We start from the raw sequence: 8,917 nt of genomic DNA, 5'->3' as shown, positions 1-8,917 counted from the left end.
AGGCAGTAAAAGTTTAAGAGGAGGGAGGACGCATGCATGAAAACTCAAGTGCAAGATGCTTAAACCTCATGCAGACTCTACCTTTTATAGGCCATAAACTCAAGAGTCATTGGGCCCTGAATTAATCACATTAAGTGTGATTAAAGTCTTAGTTATGAACGTTTTAGTACTAAATCCGAATAACACATACATTTTGAGTGTTAATGGTAATTAACTGATATGTTTGCAATTAAAAAATCCGTTCTAACGTATCAAAGGAGTGTAAATAACTTAATGGTAAGGCTTTCAAAATTCAAATGTAATAAAATCATGGTTCTCATATGAGCTTTTTTTTTTTTGTTATAAATCATTTTCAGATTTTGCAAAAAGCCTTTGATTAAAAGGTATCCAATTCGCCCTTAACTCGTGCACAGAGGGGGAGTCGCTAGATTTCCACTGCATTTGCCTCCGGTGGCCTATAGTCATGCACGTAAGATCATCCTTCTCCTCTAGACCCATTTACTAGTCCAAGAACACAAGCTAGTATTTATAGACTTGTGCTTCCAAACTCTTGAGTAATATGGGACTTATTCTTTTTGACATATCCACATTATATCTCCAACAATCTCTCATATGTGTCAAAAGGAACACCATTGGATGAGTTACACACACGGATATAGCCATTGTATCTAGTAATCCTTTGGACTATGAACTAGACCTAGACCAATAACGCTTAGTACATTGAAATATCAGTGGTCCTATGGACTATGAACTCACACCTTTTGGGCGTATACTAGAGGCATCATTAGTCAGGTTATACCCCCATATTTTTGCTATTAACAGCGTTTTTGCATTTTAGGACGGCCATGCACATGCCTGGTGCATAACGAATACTCTAGAGATTTTGTCACGATCTCATAGGAGCGGCCCCACTCCACATTCGTGGAGGTCATTTCATTAAGTATACCTGCAATGAGCACATCATCCTATAGGACTATGAAATCATTAAGAGCTTCCGCTTAGCTACACCAAAATATATTCTAACACTTTCTCACACACTATAAGAAGGGACTAACAGTTTATTTAGTACTAGGAAAACTAATAAACAACTTGTTCTTACCCATTAAATCTTCTTCATGGGATCACAATCACAAAGGTTGGGTTGTCATTGTTGTTAATTTTGAAGTGGCTTCAGTCCCATTCCTCTCAATGTTTCATAAATTTGTTTACTCCCCAAAGTTTTCGTTAACGAATCTGCTAGGTTCACTTTTGACTTCACATAATCAATTGAGATTACTCTATCTTTTAGCAGCTACTTTATAATATTATGTCTCAATCGGGTATGTCTACTTTTATCATTGAAGGTTTTATTTTTAGCAGTAGCTATCGCCAATTATCACAGTGTAAAGACACTAATGGTGTTGGTTTTTCACCCAATGGAATATTTGCTAAGAAGTTTTTCAACCACTCAGCCTCAGAACCAGCCAACTCCATTGCAATAAACTCAGAATCCCTTGAGGATTTTGTGAGTATAGTTTGTTTAGCTAACTTAATACACCCCCACCAAGACTGAAAATACAATCATTAGTGGATTTTGTCTCATTTGAGTTTGGAACCCAGCTAGCATCACTGTATCCTTTTAATATAGTAGGAAATCTACTAGATAGTATACCTTAGCTCATGGTACCCCTCAAGTAACTCAACACCCTCAGCAGAGCCTCCCAATGCTTACTGCTCAAGCAATGAGTATACCAACTCAACCTACACATAGCATAAGCTAAGTCCGGCTTGGTATAGTTTATTAAATGTAGCAGACTCCCAATAATCTGTGCATATCTATATTGAGCAACTGGATCTCCTTCATGTTTTGTTAAATGCACGTTGGAATCATAAGGAGTGCTAACAGGAGAAACATCATGATGTTCAAACTTTCTCAAGATTTTCTCAACATAGTGTTCTTGAGAAAGTAGGATACCACGTTCGTTCCTTATGATTTTAACACCCAATATCACATTTGCTTCACCCAGATCTTTCATGTCAAAATTTAAAGTAAGAAAACATTTTGTCTCATGCACAACATTCGTGCTAGTACCAAAAATAAGCATGTCATCCACATGTAAGCAAATAATCACATAATCACCATTTACAAGTTTGGTAGAAACACAACGTTCTACCTCAACAATAGAGAAGCCACCACTCAACAAAACTTGGTCTAGCTTTTTATGCCATTGTTTAGGCACTTGTTTCAAACCATACAAAGACTTAACAAGTTTTGTAAACTTTGTTTCTTGCCCAAGAACTATACACTCCTCAGGTTAGGTCATATAAATTTCTTCTTCTAAATCAACTATTTAAAAAAAGCTGTTTTAACATTCATTTGGTGAAAAAAAAGCTTGTGGATCGAAGCTAAAGGAATCATGATTCTAATAGAAGAAATCCTTTTCATGAGAGAAAATGTATCAAAATAGTCAACGTTTTCTCTTTGAGTAAAACATTTGACTACTAATCTAGCCTCGTATTTATCAATTAACCCGTCTGAAAATTATTTTTTCCTAAAAACCCATTTGCACCCAATAGGTTTTGCTCCTGGAGGCAAATCAACCAAAATACATGTTTTATTTTGATTTAAAGAATATATTCCAACTTTAATAGCTTCTTTCCAAAACTAAAAATCTGGAGAAGAAATGACTTCATAAAAATTTTTGGTTCACCTTATGCCATATAAGTATAGAAATCATCTCCAAAAGAAGTTTCTTTTCTCTACCTTTTACTTCTTCTTAAATTCTCATTCAAACCATTATTTGAAATTTGTTCTAAAGAAGAAGAGTTTCAGTTCTTTTAAGAACACGCTCAACTTTCAAAAGAAATATATTTTCAAAAAATTCTACATCTTTTGTTTCAACAATTGTATTGGGATCCAAAAAATCACTTTTCAAAACCAAAAAATGATAAACAGCACTTTGTTGAGCATAACCAATAAATGTGCAATTAGAAGTTTTGGAACCTATTTTTCTCTTTTTAGAATCAGGCAATAAAACTTTTGCAACACACCCCCACACTTTTAAATATTTGAGATTAGGCACAAATCCTTTCCACAACTCATAGGGTGTCTTTAATTTTCTTATGAGGTATTCTATTTTGCAAAAAACAAGTAGACAATAAAGCCTCTCCTCACAAGCTATCAAGTGTAGCAGAACTCATAAGCATAGCATTTATCATCTCTTTTAGAGTTTTATTTTTCCTTTGTGCAACACCATTAGATTTAGGTGAATAAGGAGGAGTTACTTTAGGGATTATTCCCTCTTTTTCACAAAACTCATTTAAACCTAAATATTCCCCTCCTTTATCTGACATGACCCTTTTAATCCTTTTATTAAGTTGATTTTCTACATCTGATTTATATAGAAGAAACTTTTCAAACGTTTCATCTTTATTCCTCAATAAATATAGCTTACTATATCTTGAAAATCTATAAAGGTAATATAGTATCTTTTACCTCCTCTAGTTTCAACTTGTTTTAAATCTTCTAAATCAGTATAAATTAAGGACAGTAGTTCAGTTTCCCTTTGTATAGAAAAATGTGCCCTCTTGGTTAATTTAGTCTCTACACATACTTCACATTTGTTTTCAGTATCACTTTTCAATTCAAAAATTAGACCAAGGTTCTGCAAACTTTTAATATATGATTTATTAACATGTCCTAATCTAGCATGCCACAAATCAAAAGAGTTACCCAAGTAAGCAGAAAAAGATGCATTTTCATTAATTTCAGCAACACTTAAAACAAATTACAATATCCCTTCCTAATGAGAACATTATTCTTAGTCATGACAACCTTGTCAGACTCAAAGGACAATCTAACTCTAACTTTCCCAAACAGTGCCACGGAGACTAAGTTTGTCCTAACATCAGGACATATAGCACATTGTTCAATGCTAGGTTTTTTGGTGATGTGAGTTTCAGCACCACTTTCCCTTTTCCCTAAAACAAATTACAATATTCCTTCCTGATGAGAACATTATTCTTAGTCATGACAACCTTGTCAAACTCAAAGGACACTCTAACTCTAACTTTCCCAAGCAGCGCCACGGAGACTAAGTTTGCCTTAACATCAGGACATATAGCACATCGTTCAATGCTAGGGTTTTTGGTGATGTGAGTTTCAGCACCACTTTCCCTTTTCCCTAAAACAAATTACAATATTCCTTCCTGATGAGAACATTATTCTTAGTCATGACAACCTTGTCAAACTCAAAGGACACTCTAACTCTAACTTTCCCAAGCAGCGCCACGGAGACTAAGTTTGCCTTAACATCAGGACATATAGCACATCGTTCAATGCTAGGGTTTTTGGTGATGTGAGTTTTAGCACCACTTTCCCTTTTCCCTCAACCTTGGCAATTTGGGAGTTAGCAAGGTAGATTTGGTCTTCCCCTTCTTCAAAGGAGGTAAACACCTCTTTATTTGCACAGATGTGCTTAGTGGCTCCTGAAACCACTACCCATTTCTTCACATCAATCATAATAAGGGCTTGAGAAACCACTGCAACTATGACTTCACCATCACTGCCATCATCTCCTTCAACCAAATTCACATTTGGCTTAAGAAGATTATTACCCTTTTGAGTAGCCCTTTTCCTGCATTGCGCTGCATGGTGTCCTAGCTTGCCACAAACAAAGCAATTGCCTTTCTTTTTGAACTTAAGGTTAGAGTCCTTGGATTTGTAATCAGATTTATTTTTTTTATTATTTTTGTTTTTGGGATCATACCTCTTGGAGCGCAGTTTTACTTCCACCAAGTTTGCTTTGACAGCTATTTCCTTTCCTTTCGCAACTTGTATAGCTTTTTTATTTGTGTCTTTAATTATTATATGGGTAAGTGGATCTGACAAGGACAACTGCTTCTGTTTGTGCTTTAATTATTGTTTGCAGTCACTCCATGTTTCCGATAGCTTTTCGATCAGTATGCTAGCTACGAATTCATCTGGCAGGTTAATCTTCTCAGCACGAAGTTCCTCCAACAATTTGTGGTACTCGTTGATTTAAAGCTTGATATCTTTCTCCTCGGTCATCTCCCATTTATAAGAAGTTCCCCACCATAAATTTCTGCTTCCCAACATCCATAGTAGTGTACCTGAGGATAACTGATTCCCATATCTTGTGTGCTTCCTTATAGACATAGTACACATCAAACAGATCATTAGATAAAGTGCTAATAAGAGTATGTCTACAAACCTTATTAACATGTGTCCAAATATCTCTCTAGGACTGATCGGCATCCAAGGTTGGTTCGAATTGAGTGAGTGCTGCACTACCCCGTGCATGTCAAGGACAGAATAAACTCAATCTTGCATGGCCTGAAGTTCCTTCTGTCAAATGTCTCTATTTTCAAATTGTTAAGGAACAGCCTAGGAATAGGAACTACCATCGGGACAACAGTGATTAGAATAGCATCATTATCATTTTGACCAGCAACATTGCGAGGTTGCTCCATGATGGCAATAGCTCTTAAGATTGTTAGCGGCAACTAGGGCTGCACATGGGCAGGGCTGGGCAGGGCAAGCCCCTTGCCCGATGCCCAGCACGAAAGATGAGCGGGCTGCGTTTTGCAGCCCGTTGCCCGGCCCTGCCCAGTAGAAGCCCTAACCATTTTGGGCAGGGCAAGGGCGGGCTGGGCAGGGCGGGCTTTTCTGCCCAGCGTAATGACACAATGCCCTATGTCATATGTAAAAAAAAAAAATCAATTATCATGTTTTGAGACAAATGAGAGGAAAAAAATTATCACGAATGAGTCTATCACTCATATATATATATATAAGGCCTATGTAGTCTTATTCTTTAGCTTTTGATTTCTTATGGGAGGTAAAAAAAATATATTTAATAATTAGAATATTTAATAATTAAGCTAAATCAGTATTTCAATTTCTTAGTTTATCCATATAGTTGGTGGATTCTTATAATCATGTGAAAGCACAAAATTTGAAAGGTGGTTTTATTTTTTTTTTGTTTTAAAAAATTGGATGTAAGAGAAAAAGAAGAACATTTGACTTGGAGTAATTTAGCATATTGAATCTTATATTTTGATATTTAGCTCTTTTATATAATTATAATTTTTATGTTCCTTTCATTTTTTCTAATTTTACCTATTTTTTTTAGCTAAAATAAAAGAGATAATTGCTTGAAATAATATTATCTTATATATATAATTATATATTTTTTCGGGCAGGGCCAAATGGGCAGGGCAGCATACCCTGCCCGTGGCCCTGCCCTGCCCGTGAATCAGCCCGGCCCGAAGATGCCCATTTTTGCTTGGGCAGCTTTTTACTGGGTTGGGCTGGGCATTTTTCTTGTGGGCTCGGGCGGGCTTATTGGGCATGCGGGCCTCATGCACACCCCTAGCGGCAACACCTATAGAAAATGATTAATCCGAGTCATGTCCTATTGATGCTGTCCTTAAAAGTTATTCCATGACCACCAACAGATAAGGAAGTGGCACTCCCCAGGATTAAATAGACTCTTCCTGCAAACAGGGCGAATAGAATAGCAAAAGATAAAAACATAAACCTAGCTAGGCAGTAGAAGTTTGAGAGAAGGGAGGAGGCATGCACGAAAACTCAAGTGCGAGACGCTTAAACCTCATGCAAACTCTGCCTTTTATAAGCCACAGACTCAAGAGACATTAGGCCCTGAATTAATCACATTAAATGTGATTAAAGTCTTGGTTACAAATGTTGAAGTAATAAATCCGAATAACACACATGTTTTGAGCATTAATGGTAATTAACTCATACATTTTGTAATTAAAAAATCCGTTCTGGCATATCAATGGAGTGTAAATAACTTAATGATAAGGCTTTCAAAATTCAAATGTAATAAAAATCATGGTTCTCATATAGGCTTTTTTTTTTTGGTTATAAGTCATTTCCGGATCTTGCAAAAAGCCTCTGATTAAAAGGTGCCCAATTTGCCCTTAACTCCCGTGCAACGGGGAAGTCGTCAGATTTCCACTGTGTTTGCCTCTAGTGGCCCATGGTCATGGGTGCGAGATCCTCCTTCTCCTATAGGCCCATGTACTAGCCCAAAAACACAAGCTAGTATTTATGGACTTGTGCTACCACACTCTTGAGTAATGTGGGACTTGTTCTTTTTGACACACCTACATTATATCTCCAACAATAGAAGAGGGAAGGGCATAGGGGGAAATATGACTATGGAACTAGAATTGAAACCCAATTCCATAGGGTAGTTGATGGAACCTAGTTCCATCAATTTTTATGGAATTGAGAGTTTCATAGAACCTGATTCCAGCCTACCAAACGTGTCAAAATACTGATTCCATTTCCAATTCTAATTCTTTGCCTCTAGTTACAGCGTACCAAATAGGGCATTAGGAGGTGTCATTTTGCATCTCTATGTTTGCAGCTCGTCACCCCACACTAATGCCGCACAAGCTCTTTCATTCAGTTGAGAATCTCCATCTAAATAAGAGAAATCTGAAGTAGCACATCAGTTGCGGTATCAACTATCAATCAACTACCTTCTTCAACTATCAACCATTAACTAACTTTTCTAAATCTCATAGTATGATTATTGCATTGGACCATCTATATGCATATGTCATCATTGAAAATAACCAGAATTGGTTTATTCGAGTGACTGTTTTCATTTTCCCTCCATTGTCGTCGTCTTGGTGGAGTAATTAATTGAGAATCTCCACCTCAAAAAGAAAAATCTTAAATTAGCATATTACTTATGGCATCAACTATTAATCAACTAGCAATTATCTTCTCTAAATCTAACAGTAACGATCTTGTTGGGCCATCTATGTGCCTATATCGTCATCAAAAACGGTAAGGATTGGTTCATTTAGTTGGCTGTTTTCATTTTCTCTGTAATCATTTTGGTGGAGTAATCAATTGACAATCTCCATCTAAACAAGAGAAATTAGTTGAAGGCGAACTTGCTCCTTTGGATGGAACGAAGTACTTCTTGATGCAATAGACTTGTAGCTTACCATTCTAGCACTTGAAAAAACAAAAAAATTGAGTTCGTGATCCAAATTAAGGAAGCTCTGAAGCAAGATAATTCGAAATTAAGATGATTCCTTGAAGCTTTCTTCTATAAGATATATTGAATGGATTGGCCTTGAAAACAAATCCCTTTGCATCTTGCCTTTAACCATAATAATCGTCCAACCTTCTGGATATAATGAGGGAAGGAATTGACTTGCCCGTGGAGAGTTCGAGACAATCAAAGATCTTTTTGGATGACATGATTGCTCAGCAAGACAAGAAGAAAGAAATTGCATTATGTATCTCTCTTATCACCGCAGATTGAGAAGGGCATAACCCTCTCTGCTGAGTCAAATCGCTTAATTTCCAAATGCCATTAAGGAGGATGATAATGCTTTTCGAGATAAACAAGTGACTATCTTTGTGGAGAGATGGCAACATCTCTTTGAACCAGGGTTGGAAATCCTGGGGAAAAAACACCCATGGGCAGTCTAATGCTCAAGTGATCAATTATATCTACGGCATCAATTATCAACTAGCAATTATCTTCTTCAAATCTCATGCTGACAATTTCATTGGACCATCTATATGCCTATATAATCATTTCATTTCCCCCTCCATGACATTGTTTTAGTGGATTGATTAATAAGTAATAGTAGTACTAAGTCATATTTGGTTAAACATTTGATTTAATAATTTTCTAGGTCCATACATGTAGCATTTCGCCTTATGCTAAGAAATGAATGAATCCAGCTCCCTTCGATGATTATTTCTTCTCTTTATTCTATGTTCCTTCCAAATTTTCAGACACGAGAGAAATTTTCAAATTCCAAGCTCCAACATGTAAGCAGGATCTTAAATTTTTGTCAAGATACAAAAGTTTAAGGATAATATACTATTGATATCAACCGAGGTTACTAGTTGGTC

This window comes from Neltuma alba, unplaced genomic scaffold (genome assembly GCF_004799145.2).
Source record: "Neltuma alba isolate B1F8T4 unplaced genomic scaffold, ASM479914v2 tig00011798_pilon, whole genome shotgun sequence".
Classification (NCBI taxonomy): domain Eukaryota; kingdom Viridiplantae; phylum Streptophyta; class Magnoliopsida; order Fabales; family Fabaceae; genus Neltuma; species Neltuma alba.
This window is presented reverse-complemented; position numbering follows the sequence as displayed.